This window comes from Phasianus colchicus, chromosome 2, assembly GCF_987193195.1.
Source record: "Phasianus colchicus chromosome 2, bPhaCol1.hap1.1, whole genome shotgun sequence".
NCBI lineage: Eukaryota > Metazoa > Chordata > Aves > Galliformes > Phasianidae > Phasianus > Phasianus colchicus.
The window spans coordinates 72,785,337-72,802,021 of record NC_143437.1 but is presented as its reverse complement, the minus strand read 5'-3'; the positions used below and the strand labels follow the sequence as shown (position 1 = coordinate 72,802,021).

At 42.6% G+C, this 16,685-nt stretch overlaps 1 long non-coding RNA gene across 1 annotated transcript; it reads left to right on the top strand.

Annotated features, from left to right (window-relative positions):
- The first annotated feature begins 1,219 nt into the window (after positions 1-1,219).
- LOC149919108 (uncharacterized) lies at positions 1,220-10,168 on the top strand. Its single transcript, XR_016464438.1, has 3 exons — positions 1,220-1,839; positions 9,197-9,327; positions 9,900-10,168. It is a non-coding gene; the product is annotated as an uncharacterized LOC149919108 (long non-coding RNA).
- Positions 10,169-16,685: the final 6,517 nt, after the last annotated feature.

Here is a 16,685-nt window from a genome sequence, read left to right as displayed (position 1 = left end):
ATTTTTAGCATGCTGCTTGTCACAGTTCTGATTCATGCCATCCTTCCAGACAGTATATAAATACAGTTCAACTGGCATGAACCAAAAACTTCTTACATTAGTCAGTATTAATGTGACTGTGTTTGTTGTTTGTTTTTTTTTTGGGGGGGGGGGGGAGGAAGGATGTTGGATGCAATCTGTGTCATTGTACTTAAAACACAGTAAACAAACAAACAAAAAATATAAATGAATACCTAATATAATTTTTTTAAAGGAAAGAAATGAAGGTATACTCTCTCAATCTGGTCACTAATATAGTGATAACCCCTCTAGCTCTGGTTAAGTTTTTGCTGTGTATTTGGCTATCTAGCTCAGTTAACTGTCTGTGTGGGGAGAGAAGTGTCAAACTACCAGCCTTCTCAGAGGAAATTACCTAGAAAGCTAGGCCATGGCTAAATTAGTCTAAGTGATAAATGTGGAAATATACTACTTTTCTGGAAATACTACTTTTCTAAAAGAGAGGCCTGGCACTGGAATGGGCTGCCCAGGGACGTGGTGGAGTCACCGATGCTGGAGGTGTTCAAGGAACGTTTGGATTTTGTGTTGAGGGATATGGTTTAGTGAGAACTATTGGTGATAGGTGGATGCTTGGACTGGATTCTTTTGTAGGTCTTTTCCAAACTCGGTGTTTCTGTGATTCTGTGATAATAGGAGCAAAGGACTCACTACCCACTGGTAAGCAAAAATCCACCTTTACAGGAATGAAAGAATACGTAAAGATGCAATCCAGCACAATCCATAGTGAGGTAAGAATAGAAAGAAGAAAACATTTTCATAATGAATTATCACCATATTAGCTTGCAAATATATTTTTCTAAAATAAAACTGAGTTGATTCTCTTTTCCTTAGGCCTCTTTAGCTAGAACGGTTTTATTTAGTTAGAAGTTATAGATTTAAAATACAGAATTAATGTCTATTCTTTACATTCTGAATTAGAGCTTTAACTAAATCAAAATGTTACATGAAGTTGTTATTACACTTCTTTCCCAGTAATGATGACGTTGATAATAATATTATTTAATTCAAAGTTTTCATTATTTGTTTTTTGTTGTTGTTGTTCTCTTTGTTTCTTTGTTTTTTAATTACAACTTTGGAATCGTTTGTTTTCATGCTAATAAATTAATTTTCTCTGTTGACTAACTCAGAGAGTTTCTTTACAAATTTGAGTGTATATAAAAACAAATTTCAGCTATAGTTCATTCTCATGATTGCTGCTGTTTTTAAGTTTAGATCTCCTACGTTTGTTCTTATTTTCTGGTAATCATCATGTTAATAATATGCACAACCTGTAATAATAATCTGTTTTCACTGGTGTTGGATTTGAAGGTCATTCCCACAATTATTGACAAAATGCTCATGACTTACTTAACTATCAGCTAAAGATTTGTGGTCCCCACTGATCATTCTGGCAGATGTGAATGTCAAGACAAGATGCTGAATCCACATTCATCTTGCTTTTCTCAACAGATGTCTGATCTTCTCTCATGTATCGTAATGGATTGCATTTGTTTCTTCAAGACCTTTAAAAGTTGTATTTACAGGTGAAATTTCATAGTGACAAAGGCCTTGCTTTGTTTTCTTATAATTCATACTCACAATGACTACAAGGGCTGCTCCAAAAGTAATGCCTCCTATTTTATTATGTTGGCACACAACATCACAGGTATATGTTGGTGGTATGGCAGTAGAGGTTGAACCTTTCCACAACATCCTGTTACATTTTGTTGCCTTGTGACAGATGGCAGCAGAAGAGCAGTCTGACAAAACAATGTCTGACATGGAAATACATGTGAAGGAAAGGTATGTCACTGAATTCCACAATGTGGAAAAAACTGCACCCACTGGCACTCATAAGTGCTTGCTGAACATTTCTGTAGACCAAACAGTGGATATGAGCACAGTGAGGTGGTGGGTGATGTGTTTCAGCAACGAAACCATGATAGCAACTGTGAAACGTTAGCCTTGAAAAAAGAAGACTGAGAGGGGACCTGAACCAGATCTATGAATATCTAAGGTGTAGGGGGGCAGAGTGGCAAGGCCAGACTCTTTTTAGCAGTGTGTGGAGATAGGACAAGGGGAAATGGCCAGAAACTGCAGCATAGGAATTACCGCACAAATGTGCACGAGAACTTCTTTACGGTGAGGGTGACGGAGCACTGGAACAGGCTGCCCAGGGAGGTTATGGAGTCTCCTTCTCTGGAGATGTTCAAGACCTACCTGGACAACTTGTGTGACCTGGTGTAGGGAACCTGCTTTGGCAGGGAGGTTGGACTCAATGATTTCTGGAGGTCCCTTCCAACCCCTACGATTCTGTGATTCTGTGAAACAGTGGGTCATTTCTACTGGTACAGATTTTTACAAACATGGCATGTGGGCTCTTGTTCATTGCTAGTAAAAATGCACAGCTAATGATTGTGATTATGTTGAAAAAATGGTGTTTTGTAGCTGAGAATTTATTCTATCAAATAGTGTTATTGTGCTCTTTGTATCTGCTGTAGTTTCCATGGAAATAAATAGGAGGAATTACTTTCAGAGGGACCTACATATTTAGGTGCTGAGTGAACCTAGCGAGATCCTGAGCAACATCAGTTCTCATAGAAGCTAGTGATATTAAGGGGAGTTTACTACCAAGGAGACCTTTAGTATTTCAAAGTTAGTTAATCCATTTGTCTTGCAAAATAAATGGATAAGACTGGTGAGGAAAGCGTCTTACCTGCGGCTCCCCTGAGGTACATCTGTACTGCAGTCACAGAACTGCAGGCTGGTTTTCTTGGCACAGAGCTCTGCAGGGTTTCAAAGCCTGTCCCAGAGAGAGAACAGCCACTGCCAGCAGGTTTGATAAGTTAGGCATGTGACAGAGTTTTCAGAAAACATCTGCCAAGTCCAATCATGGGTAGATGATAGTTTATGAATCTGACAAAGCACAGTCATGAACTGAACACATGTTTGTGCTATAGCCTGCAGGGACTTGAGCAGCTCTGAGCATATGTGGAAGTTAAAAATCCACAGCATGGGTCAGAAAAAAATTCTTAGGTATTTAATCTTAAAATCCCTTATGTACTCTGTATTGTCCTGGCCTGCTGCCGTAGTCCCAGATAGAAAACTAGGCCTGTATTCATAATTCCTAGTCTTAGGCACAATGCTAGAACCTCAGTTGTATCCCTGAGCATCCAGATAAGATCCCTTTAAAGTGTGTGACAGATATCCTCTGGGACTGGAGGAGTAAGACTTGGTGCAGCAAAGCTGGGACTCCTGCACGCCACACCCATGCATCTGGCTGTACTTGGGCAGCTAGGAGCTAGAAATTAGAATATGGATGTGTGCCAAATTCACGTAGCTGTATGGCTTTAGCTGCCAGTTGGCTGGCACAAAATCCACGTTATGACCCAAAGAATGGGTGCCAAACCCATGCAATAAAGTTCCATTGAATAGACACACAAGTATCCATTGAGTATGGACCATCTGGGTCTGTTTAGCCTTGAGAAAAGAAGACTGAGAGGGGACCTGATGCAGGTGTGAGGGGCAGAGTCATGAGGCCAGACTGTTTTCAGCGGTATGTGGAGACAGGACAAGGGGAAATGGCCAGAAACTGCAGCATAGGAAGTTCCACACCAATGTGCGCAAGAACTTCTTTATGGTGAGGGTGACGGAGCACTGGAACAGGCTGCCCAGGGAGGTTGTGGAGTCTCCTTCTCTGGAGATATTCAAGACCCGCCTGGACACCTACCTGTGCGACCTGGTGTAGGGAACCTGCTTTGGCAGGAGGGTTGGACTCAGTGATCTCTCGAGGTCCCTTCCAACTCCTATGATTCTGTGATTCTGTGATTTTCAGCCATTTAGGACTGTACTCATGTCACCATTTGTCAAGGTTGTTTGTGAAGGGAAAGCAGATAGGACCCCCAAGCTACCTACATGCTTTTAAAGGTTTTGGCCTTTGGACACCATAGAGCATTTGTGTGGTCATGCCCAATGTAGTGTTGCTTGTTGGTTAAATAGCAGATGTTAGCCTCCAAAACTGCCAGATTGACTACTGTCATGAATACTAACAGATACCATAAAATATGAAATCCATTCACAGATGGCCTTGTTCTAGAGGAAATAAACATTAATTTTATGTTTATATCAGAGACAGTGAGCTGAATTTTCTTCACTCCCTTCTTAGTGGCTTAAAGGCAGCCACTTCTGCCAAACAAAACTGAGTGAGATCCAGGACCTCAGTGTTTTATGGGCTGGTGTGGCAGACGAAACAGATTTAACCACTGCTTCCCCTCCCCCTGATTTCCCAGGAGCTGGGGAGCTTGCTCAGGATCCCCATCAGAATTCCATTCAAACCATCTCATCTTTTATATCATCAGCCTGACAAGCTGTTGGTTTCAAAAATGACGTAAGACTTGGTCATAGCTGAGATGGTAGTTTACAAGGAGTACCAACCATTTCAACTATTAAGACACCAGTATTTTGCCAGAGGTGTTCCCCTCCTCTTGCTCTGTGCCCCAAACCTTTCCTGACAGTCTGGCCTCAGGTCAGGTGTGTGTAGCACCAAGTTCTCTAAGACTTCAGACTTGATCAACAATGAATTGATTTTGTTTTCAGCTTGTATAGAGATGACCATCAGTTCTCCTAGACAATGTCTAGGACTTGTGCTAACTAATTTTTCTCTGATTTTGTCACTGTAAGGCACTTCAACTCTTTAATACTGATGTGGCTGCATGATAACAGCAATGAAGATAAACTACCTTAAAAATAGGCAATAAGCCTTTTAGCTCTTAAGAGCAAATCAAAGCTACTCTGAGCAGCCTACAGAGGTAAAAATGGCTGTTTATCTTCATTTACAGCTACTGTGGGGAGGCACCAGCATGTAAATTCATTAGCCCAGGGGCAACAGCTGAAATAATTCTGGAGTCATAGTTTGCTATAGGGAAGGGAGAAACTCTCTCCTCACCTCTGCCAACTCATCTCATCATGTACCAGGTGTTGCTTCTGGAGCAACCTAGAGATTTTTAGTTAAGGAGTGCTGGTCACTGTAGGCGATGGCATCCCCTGCTGCTGTGACTAATGCTAAGCTGAAACAGTAACAACACAGAAAGAATTATTCAAATGCATACAGAACTGCCAACCAAATCTTTAGACTCCTGGAGTGCAAGGTGTCCCTCCTAGCACAGGGCACGTGAGGGAATCATCTGTCTGCGTACAACACGTCTTAAAGGAGAATTTAAATTACTTCCTTTTTTATTTCTCACAAGAAGTAAGACTTTTTTTTTTTTTTTTTTTTTTTTTTTGTAATGTGAAGAGCAGAGTTTCCTTACTGAAACTTACCCAGTGGTTAGTGGGCATCTGAGGTTTGCCCAGAGAGCTAATTCTCATCTTGCCCTGCAAGTGAGGCACACTTGATTATCAAAAGGGAGTACAACATACACGAACAAAAGGCAAGCAGAAAGCACAGAAACCTTAGCAGAAGCTCAAGGGTCAGCTGAATGTACCATCATTGTCTCCCTGAGGAGGCATGATGGAGCAATATGTCTGGAATCATGAACCCAAACTCTTTATTACATTCACTTTATTTGATATACCTGCATGGCGGCAAAGGGAAATCTGACACAGATGTGAGAGATGAAAAATAATTATAAACACATTTTTATCACAGAATCACAGAATGGCCAGGGTTGGAAGGGACCTCAAGGATCATGAATCTCCAACCCCCCTGCCACATGCAGGGCCACCAACCTCCACATTCAATACTAGACTAGGCTGCCCAGGGCCGCATCCAATCTGGCCTCGAACACCTCCAGGGACGGGGCATCCACAACCTTTCTGGGCAGCCTGTTCCAGCAGCTCACCACTCTGTCTGTAAAGAATTTCCCCTTAAATCCAACTTAAATCTCCCCTCCCTCCACTTAAAACCATTTCCCCTTGTCCTGCACTTATCAACCCTTCGAAAGAGTTAATTCCCCTCCTGTTTGTAGGCTCCCTTTAGGTACTGAAAGGCTGCAATGAGGCACCCTGCAGCCTTCTTTTCTCCAGGCTGAACAAGCCCAGCTCCCTCAGCCTGTCTTTATGGGAGAGGTGCTCCAGTCCCCTGATCATCTTTGTGGCTCTCCTCTGGACCATCTCCAACAGCTCTGTCTTTCTTGTACTGGGGGCTCCAAACCTGGATCATTTGTTTGGTCTCAATTTTGCTTCTTTGCTCCCAAATGCTAATAGAGTAATCCCTGTGATTTACAGAAAATGATGAGTAGAAACTTTACAGCAAAGTTTTGTTACCATTAAGAAAGGCATTCTTTATTGGCAGCCCTGGCGTGGTATTGAGATAACTGTCCAAAAATGCTCTACGAATGATCATTAGTAAACAGGCTATATTTTCACATGTATTACATATTCATTACATTCTCAAATTCATTAACCTGTCCACCGCCAGTGACTGCCTAACAGACATAGCCTTGTTTGGCAATCTTTGATGTCACCTAGTGTCATCTAGCACGTTGATGGTCCATTGTTAGTCCTCAGGGGTCGTTTACTTCCTTTCAGCACTCCTTCTGTCCCAAAGATTGTTGGGAATTCAAGGACAATAGGAGAAGTCTCTGCACACACAGATAGGAAGACAAAGGGGAACATCTGTCACAATTTATTTGTTCTGTTGTTTCTTTTGACCTGTTAAAACAGATCAGCCTTTCAACATGTAAGGTGGTATCTACAATACCACATCAGTTATCATCCACATCTAAGAACTACTGTGGTGTTGCAAGCAAGCATAAACAGAATATTTTGTGTAATTACTTCTTCAAATCACCTGCTATTATGAGGAGGCACACATCCATAACTAGCTTATACACAGACAACCAGTTTCAGGCATAATGACTATGTATTCTTTCTGTTTCCAGTCAGCAGGAGGGGAACAGTTAATGGTGCTAAGCTTGGTTACAATTTTCTGTCATTGCTATCAAACCCTGTAATTCCTTATTTCTGTTTTCTGCCGAATCTCCTACTCAGCAGTACTTGCTTAGTAGAAACCCTCTGGGTATTTTAGTTTCAGGTTTCATCTGGTTCACTCTCCCTAAAAGGACATCACTTTGTGTTGGGTCAAAAGCACCTTCTTATCTGCTGTTTCATAAAATTTCTTATTCAGAGCAAAATAGGAGGGGGAGGCAGATATATCAATAAGATAAAAGTAAACACTTAATGCCACTACAGTTTGATTTTTTTTCTTTCCTGTCATCAAACTTTTGACAATGTTTCACACCTCAGATACCACAAAAGGGCTTTTTTTTAGACAGCAAGGAATAAACTTCAGAATTTCAATGGCAAAAGGCTCAATGCATTTGTTGACCAACTTGGAAATTGCTGCAAGCATTCCACATTTTGAGCTTTGATTTGCGGAATCAAACTCTCTAACCCACGTAAGGTTATAAGAGCAGGTACGTCTTTATTTCAGCGCTGCGCCACACGCCGGGTGCAAGGGGGATCGCTCCTCCTAGCTTGCACACCGGAAAGTGAGATCCCATTACATTTATAAGTCAATCCATACATATTCAGGAGTGTTACCCAAGACTCACTAACATATTCATCACCTTTCCGGGAGTTCATTTACATACTGTCCCCCTCCCCAGTGCATGCGCAGCAGCATCCATTGGATGAAGGCCCGACGTCTTCCTCCCCCTCTGGTGGTCGTTCCGGGATGAAGTCAGACATCTTCCTCGCCATGTCCTTCCGACCTTTGTCCCAGTTTTGGGCTCTTCTCCCGTCCTGCATACCTCAGCAATCTCTAATTCTGCCTATCCTTGCCTCCCCCTCACGTTCTCAGGGGCCTTTTCTGCTGACTAGAGACGGCTGTCTGTTGGGAGCGTATTTTGGGCTAGCAAAGGTTAAGCGATAAGTTCCCCTTGAGATAACAAGAGGTTAAACTAAGAAACGAATTCCCTAAGCTGAGCAATAAATTCCTCCTGAGTTAGCAAGAAGGGTTAAATTACGTGATGCTAATTTCTTTGAGTTAGTAAAGCCAAGCGATGTTACAGACCCCCCTTTCATCTTTCCCACTTTACTGTCTCAGCTTCTCCTCATGCTGCTCTTCCTACTTCCCCTCTCCCCCCCCCCCATAAAATTTAGTTGATAAAATACATATATCTACTTGATACATCTTAGTTTGGAATCCCCCATTGGTGGCAGATGCTCTAACCATTCTTTGTCTCCTCCTTAGCCCCATTTTATACTATTCTTAAAAGAAAAAGAACATAGCCACAGAAAGTAAATTTGGTGAAGACATTCTTCAATGTGTAGTACTGAGATAAGCATTTCCAATATGATATGTAAATAAAATACAAGCAACTCTATAAAATAAGAACAGCCCGAGTTTACAAATTATATACTTTGAGCATCAGGCATCAGATTTTTTCACCCTTTTCTCTCTGTAACAATATTTCTGAGTTCAGAAGGGGTTTTCCCAGTAGAGGCAGAGACCTGAGGAATCATTACAAGGTGATGGGGTGGGCACGTGGCACCGAGCGCTACTGAGCTGTGAGGTGTTGGAACACCTGACTGCTCATATGCTTCTCCTGAAGTCATTTGAGTGCCTGAGGTGGCAAACAACAGAGTAATTATCTCTCCCCGCTGAAGATGAAGTTACAACCCCTAACGATGGTGTGGTGGGAGTGGGGAAGAAAACATCTTCTCACATCCTGATAGAGGAGCTGATTATGAAAGGAGTAAATGCTATAGTAGCGCTCTTGTGGTAGAGTTCATAGGATGGCCTGGGTTGAAAAGGACCGCAACGATCTAATATGTTCAACCTGCCTGCCCTGTACAGGGACACTAACCACTCAACCAGGCTGCCCAGAGCCACATCCAGCCTGGCCTTGAATGCTTCCAGGGATGGGGCATCCACAACCTCCTTGGGCAACCTGTTCCAGTGTCACCACCCTCTGGGTGAAAAGCTTCCTCCTAGTATCTAACCTAAAACTCCCCTGCCTCAGTTTAAGACCACTCCCTCTTGTACTGTCATTATCCACTCATGTCAATGGACATACCACCTTCTGTGTATACACTGTCTTCAGATATTGGAAGATGGTAAGGGAGAAAGAAACTCAACAGGAAAGAAGGATAGAGAGAAAAACTAGGCATTCATGTGAGAATCTAGTTGCTAATTTAAGATTTCCCTTCATGTTAGATTTTAGGACTTGGCTATCTGAAGTCTAACTTGCTATTGTTACTGCACCTTGAACTGGTGGAAGAGAGGAAAAGAAGAATTGCAGTAGCGTGAATGACAAATCAAGGAAGAGTGCTGACAAAGGATAAAAAGTGAGGCACACTGACAAAAAGCATCTCCCTGAGAAAATCTGGACTGTTTTGGTTGGATGAGTTTGGTGTGAGGGATGTAAGAATATCTTAAAAAAAAAAAAAAAAGGTGGTGATAAAACTTCATTGCTGCTATCTAGTATTTAAAAGGGGAGAATAAAAATGAGAGAAATAATATTTTACGTGGGTGAGCAGAGACAAAACAAGGGGGAATAATTTTAAGCTCAAGGGGATGTGTAGATTGGCTGTCGGGGGTAAGGGTCTACGGAGAGAGTGGTGAGGTGTGAGAATATGCTGCCCAGTGAGGGTGTGAATGGTCTGATCTGTGGAGGTGTTCAAGGCCAGATTGGATGGGAGCCCTGGGCAGCCTGGTCTAGTACAAGATCCGAAGCTTGATGGCCTTATCTGTATCAGGGGGATTAGAATTCTATGATCCATAGGGAATCTTCCCAAAGCTGTTAAATGGTTCATGGGCAGGTGGTTCTGTGTGAAGTACCCTTGGGCCATTCTGTTGCGTGTTTTCATAGTCAAGGGATGCAACATGGAGGCATGATGGCATTTCCCTACATTTGCAGGAGCTGCAGTAGGAAGAAGGTAAAGCAGCATGTGGAACCGGGAAGAAGAAGCCAGTAAGAAGAGGAGACGAAGCATACGGTTGGGCCAAAGAGAGACACCCTGGGCAAAAGCATCTCCCCGTAGCCAGGGTCACAGTCATGTTGCAGTAGAGCTTTGCTGGTATTTTGGGTGACCAGGCTGGCTTTGTGCTGGGCGACCTCCCTGTAACCAGGGCTCAGGTCTTTGCTGTAGTTGGCCTTTTGCCTTGTTGCTCCATTGACTGCTTTGACTGGGGAATATGGGCCCCTGTAGGAAGGGTGAGAGCCACATTCTCCATACCTGAGTGGGAAACAGAACTCGCTGGAACCCACCTCCCCCTGTAAGCAGGGTAGTGCCATTTCCCTGCCATTCTTCCTCAAGGGGGATGCAAGGCGGATGTTCCCTCTCAGTCCTGCGAGCGATGCGAGTATCTTCCTCTCTTGCCCCTTTTTGCTTAGGACAATGCAGAGCTATGTGGTAGCTGTGGGGCTGAGGCCCCCTGTATCCAGGGCTTGGGTCTGTGCCTGTGAGGCTGCCTTTCCTGCTGGTGCAGTGCCTCTGTGACAGCCCTGTACTCAGGGCACTTATCGTGAGCTGTGGAGCCCTCTGTCCCCAGAGCAGTCCGCCCTCCTGTAAGCAGGTTATGGGAGTCCGTGTTGTTGCGACCGGCTGCTTTAGCCAGTGTGTGGGAGTGACCCCTCCCTGGCCTGACAAAGGGTGCAGGTTGAGGTGCTGTTTGTGGCTGGGGTGACCTCACTACTGGATGGGTTGAGGTTGCTCTCTGGACTTCTGAAGATGTGGACAATGTCTGTTGCAACTGGGCGGGCCAGCTGGTACCTCGGGTGTTGGTGGGAGCTATATCCTCTGTGGGACTTTCTGGAGATGCTGAGACATGGGGTACTGTCCTGTAGGCAGGGCTATGCGTGCCCATTGTGCTTGGTGAGATGTGTTCTGAGGGACCCCCTGTACTCAGGTGGGTATTTCTGGCCTGGCCTTCTGGAGGTGCGATGCTGAGAATGTGGAGCTGGGATCCCAAGCTTAGCTTTTTGCTGTGCCGCCCCACTGCCTGGCTGTTGAGTGTTGTTTCTGCCGCTGAGGGGGAAACCAAGCTCTGTGGCTCCTGGGTGTCATTCCCCTGCCAATCAAGGTCTGGGGGTAGGAGCCTTTGTGCTCCGCTGGCAGCCTGTGTGGGGTGACTGCCTTGTTAGCGGGGTGCAGGTCAAGATGCCCCTGACTGGGAGAGAGGGAGCCTCCCTTGGTCTTTGGGACTTGGGCTGCCCTGTAAGTCAGGGCACGGTGATGCCCTGGAGTCCCCGGCCCTTTGCGATGGATGTGGTGGCTTGGGGCACCTTGTAAGCAGCAGAGCCAGTCCTTTACCCACTACTTTGTGTGCCCAGCTTTATTTGCCCAGGATGCCCGCCTCTGCAGCCTGCTGCAGCACCATTGGGAACCTGCGGGGTGTCAGAGTGGTGAGAAAAGCTGCTCTTCAGCTGTTTCTGCTGGGTTGGCTTGGGGGTGGGGCATGCAAGGTCTTCTTTGGCCAGGTGGTCGTGTGCAGATCTCCATCGGGCCATCATGTAGCCCGTCTTGTTTGGGTGGGGCAGCTGGTGCTCCTTTGGGCCTAATGGCATTTTTCTTCATTTGCAGGAGCTGCTGCAGGAGGGAGAAGGCATAGTGGCATGTGGAACTGTGAGGAAGGAGCCAGCAAGAAGAGGGGCCATGAATTAGGTTTTTTTTGTTGGTTTACTTGCCTATTATTTGTTTTTTTTTTTGTCCTAGTTTGAGTAATTTTTGTTCACTTCCTATAGCTTTTCATATCTATTGGTAATAAAGGTTTCTTTAAGTTTTGTTTTTCATATGGTGCCTGTTTTTTGCTTTTTTAGTTCTTTTTTCATTTCATGAACCCTTAGGTATTCTTAAGATTGCTTTCATCCCCAGTACGTTTACTTGGCTGCTTTTTTTATGGAGTGAAAAGGTACTTGTAACCTTTGCATCATCTGAATCTCTTGGTGACTGTTATTTGTGTGGAAGCACTAGCAACTGCGGTAGCATTTCTTTCCTTGTCCAACTCCTTTTCCTGTTTAAGGCAGCCTATGTGCAAGTTCTGTTTGTGCAATATAATGTCCGTGTTCTAGTAGTATTTGTGCTGGGCATGTTTTTTTCCAGGCTGTTGCTGGGATATTATTAGCCCGTTGGTGGATGTTTCTTTGCACTGATGATTTGAATGAGAAGCTCTCATGGAGCTATATAGATGTTTAACTGACTGTTTATGAGGAGGTTATATTTGGCAGTTTGTCCTGTGTGTTCCTTTTGTAAACTGAATTTTTTGTGTATTCTAGGGGAAATTGAGTTCTCAGTTGCATGTCTGGTGTTCTTTGTTTCTTAGTGTTGTGGTTCGTGGTGGCAATTAGCTGGCTCAGCACCATGCTTCTTGCTCTATTTCCTGTAGGATGGGGTGTGAAAATAGTTGACAGGGATGGTGGCAAATGAATTAGATCTATTGGGTTGACATAAATGTATTAACTATGACTGTGGATTAGGAGGAAGGTAAAGAATATTTGTTATTACATCTGTGTGTGTATATAACCAGGTTTTGGTTTCTAATTGTTTGCCACTAATTGGCTGATGCCCAGCTTGTTCCCCAGAAGCAGAAAGAAGCCCATTAAAATACCATGCCTTTTAAAACTTTCTATGCGTCTTCTCCGTAGCCAATGGTGATATATAGAAGTTAACTATTTTTTAAATTGTCCTCTGATGCTGTGCCAGATAAGGAAAACCAGTTATATTAGGAAATGTTTTTAGATGCTTTATCTTGACCACCTGTGCTACTCATGTCTTGTATTGGGTCTTAACGACTTTTGGCTTATGGTGGTGACTCCTTCCTGCTCCCTAACTCTTCCATGTACCCAACAATTTGACCTATTTTGAGCACTGATGACAGCAGATTATTTCCAAAGGTTAGCTGTGATTTGAACATCACATGGGTGAAGAATTTAGCTTGTGTGGTTGCAGGCTGTTCTTTGTCAGTTGTGAACAGCAGCAGACAATAATGTTGAGTATACTTTATTTATGAAAGTGTGGTGGTGATTGGACTTCTTTGCAAATTTCAGCCACAAGTGGTTTGTTTGGTATTGTTAGGTGTTTCCCTGACTTTCTGAGTCATCAATAGATGGAGGGTAGTGACTGGGTGCATTTGGATCAGATATGCAGTATTTAGCATTTCCCAAGCTCATTGCAAAGTTTTATCACATAAACCTTCCTTATTATTAATATCACATTTGCAAAATAACTTTTTTCACAGATTAGTAGTTAATTTGTTAATATTTAACATTTCTAATCTCGCTATGATTCTTTCTTACATCTGAGAAGATTAGCTCTTCTGTAAGTGACCTTATTAGTTTTGTTTATTTTCAGCAAGTGCCTGGCCTTGTTCTTGGCTGTGGAACAAGCTGAGCAACACTTGTGAAATCATGTTTAATGTTTTGGTATTTAAGGGCACAACAAATGCAAATATTGTAGCATTGAGATAACATTTGTGTTTTACAGTAGGCAAATCCTGACGTATATTTAAATACAGTAGCATGACACTGCAGATTTCTGTTGAAGTTTACCTGCCCCATGTCTAAAGGAAAACAAATGGAAAAAAGAATTAGGGGACGCTTGCTTGCAAAATCTGATTAGGATTACGAATATTTGAACCAAAATGTGTTACCTGTGTATCTAAACAATAGAAGCTAATCTGGATAATCATTTAATACCAGTAGTTTTTAGTTTGTAAAAAAAAATCTTACAAATAGCAGCTATGTTGAACAAACACAGGAGCAGATAAATGAATGAATTCATATGAATAGTACCTGCGGCCTATACAGTTTCATTACTGTCGTCAATACTTTTAATTGCAGAGCAACAAAACAGTATAATGTAACAGTGCAACAATGCATCTGCAGGGGAGCTTTGTTTTTTTAACTCAGGCAGTTAGTAATTGATATTTAACCTAGAGCATGAAGGTTTGAATTTCCCTGACATCTTAAGCTGATTCCTTGGATTTGATTTTTCTTTTTATTCTTACGATAGCATTTGATATTCTATTGTACCTCAAAGTCAGATTAATTCTACTGCATTTAAGTACATTCTTTTCACCACTTTTGAATATGGGGTCAGGCATTTGTGTTGAGGGCAAGGCTCTGAGGAAGGGTAAGCAGGAATGCTAAGATGACCTTCATATGTTCTCTTAAGCATGTCACTTCCTATTTGTTTCAATCACATTGCTCAGACATGGTATCTTCTAGCTGTAGCATGAGAGAATGCAGATGGCAAGGCTGTTGGCTTTGATTACTGTTCCAATTGCAGAAATACGCAGAAATGCGTGAGCAGCTGCAGAATATAGGGTGATTTAGCAGTTTTCAGCTCCCTATTGTAAATTACTTTCATGTTCACCATAAAGTTTGTGTATATGTTGATCTGTCCATTGGTATGGGAAAATCTAATGGGTGTTCTATCTGGGGGTGTCTTTTTAGGCAGACCAAGTTTTCACAGCCACAGTAGCTAAAGGTAACATTTAGTTCTTGTACTGCCTGCGTGTCCCAAGTACATTTTCCACGTGTCAGTCTAAATCTCTGTTTCTTTGCCCATCCTTCTCTCTGGTGCATGTAGCTGACACTGCGAAATGGATTTTTCTTCCATTTGAATTTCACTGATTTCTTCAGCCCTGTTTGCCTGGGGGCAGAACAACAGAATATTTTCCAGTCTTCTCCATTTTGCTCTTACATACAGCGCTCAAGACTACACTATATGTGGTCTGTACTTGCAGATGATCAAAAGTACTCCCTGTTATGGCTAGCTCTTCTTATATTATTTTTCTTAGGTATTTTTTATTTAAGCATTACTACTGTGTTTCCTGTGCCCATTCAATACTCTCAGCTTTGTGTCCTGAGCCACTGCTGAGTCATCTTGCTTATTAGAGTACAGGGGCAGGCTATGCTATCCAAGAGCTTTCCTCAATCCAGTTGTATTGACTGGGGGCATGATGAGCTCATCCTACCAAAATGATATCATGCTGCTACCAGAGCTCCAGTGAGCAGTTACCAAAAAAAATTCTATTTGTTTGTTATCTTAGTTTATATCAAACATAAAAGGGCAGAAGTATTGCTGTTGGCTTTGAATGAAGCCAGGTGAAGCCTGGGTTCTTCATGTGCACTTGTGCTTTTGCAGAGCCTTGATTTCTGAAGCTCTATAATGTGGACAAAGCTTTCAAATAAAATCCAGTAACAGGACAGACACTGTTATGGCAGAGGTGAATACTAGATTCAAAACTGCAATCTGAACTTCTCTCTCCTTCCCCCACCCAAATGGCACTGCCCAGTGTCAAAGCAATAAGCATGAGTTTATTTTGTTGTTAGTCCATGTTTTTTCTAGTACCTAGAGTTCTCCCTTCTTATGTGACTAGATTGTACTAACCATAGGCGAGTAGTTTAGTGTCTAGAGTGGACTGGTGCCCAACAAGGATCTATCGGGAGAGATCTTTTCAGATCATCCCTAAGATACAGCATAGATTGTGGCCTACTTTAAAAGGCACAGTTATGACAATTGCTTTCCACTGAGAACATGACTAGAGGTAAAACAGGTCTCCTTTTTTGACTAGCAGGCTAATTTCTAATGTTTTCTAAGGAACTGGGAGAACCAGCTCCTCTGAGGGTGCATTGTTTTAGAAAGACATCCAAATTGTTTTAAAATAATGAAGGCACTTACTTGCCTTGTAATTGTGTCTCACAGTGTGATAAAGGTATCAAGATTGAGCTGAAGAGAAAATGTTTACTAAAGAACATGGTAGCCAGAACGTGTACTGATCCTTGTTTTCATATGTGTTTATTCTGCCTAAGACAGGGACCTCATGGAGGGAGCATGTCTATAGACTATTTAATCAAGGAGAGGAGGTGGATGATGCCTGTAAGCAATGAACTGGACCATGAAGTTAATTTTAAATAACAGAGAACCATTGACAGTAGATCTGGGAAGTAATTTTGGCCTCTGGTGCCATTCTTACACCTAAATCCCACTAAATTGATGTTTTATTTATTTTGATTCTGTCTCTTGTCCTGAGACAAAGCTGGAAAAGAAGGTACAGTTGGATTAATTTATTATTTAAGTACTTTGTTAATAGAGAACATAGAGAACGCTTAATCTCTGATAATTTTGGTGCTCTAGGGATCATCAGTGCTATGTTTTTGCTGAGCTGAAGCCTGTTATTTCATGGGCCTTCAAGGTGTCAGGTGCTTCAGGGCTTCTGTTTCAGGCATTAATTTTCAGTGCATCCTTATGCTAATTATAGGACAGCCACAAAACATTTCTCTGTGCTCTGCATTAAATATTGCGTAAAATCCTGGTTCTCTCTGTAGTAACACAGCTACCAGGGGACTCTGGACAGGCATGTCAGACCTGTGAACAAGGAGCCTGCAGAAAATCTTGCCCTGGGATTCAGCTGATGTTACTGTGTTAGCCTGAATCACTGCAGGAAGGATGGAACACGAATGCTTTTCTATTTCTCAACACAGTCTCTTACATTAGTCTAGTTTATGTAACATGCTACGTTGCATAGTTTCATTTCAATCTATGCAGTGTTATACTGTTGGCATGTTACTATTGCTATTCGCTTAAAAATAGAGAATGTGTAACAGGGAATGTGTGCTACAGTGAGGGTGACAGATGGAATTCTTCCACTTATATGAAAAATGCAATGTAATGAATATTTATGCAATTGCTTTTTTACT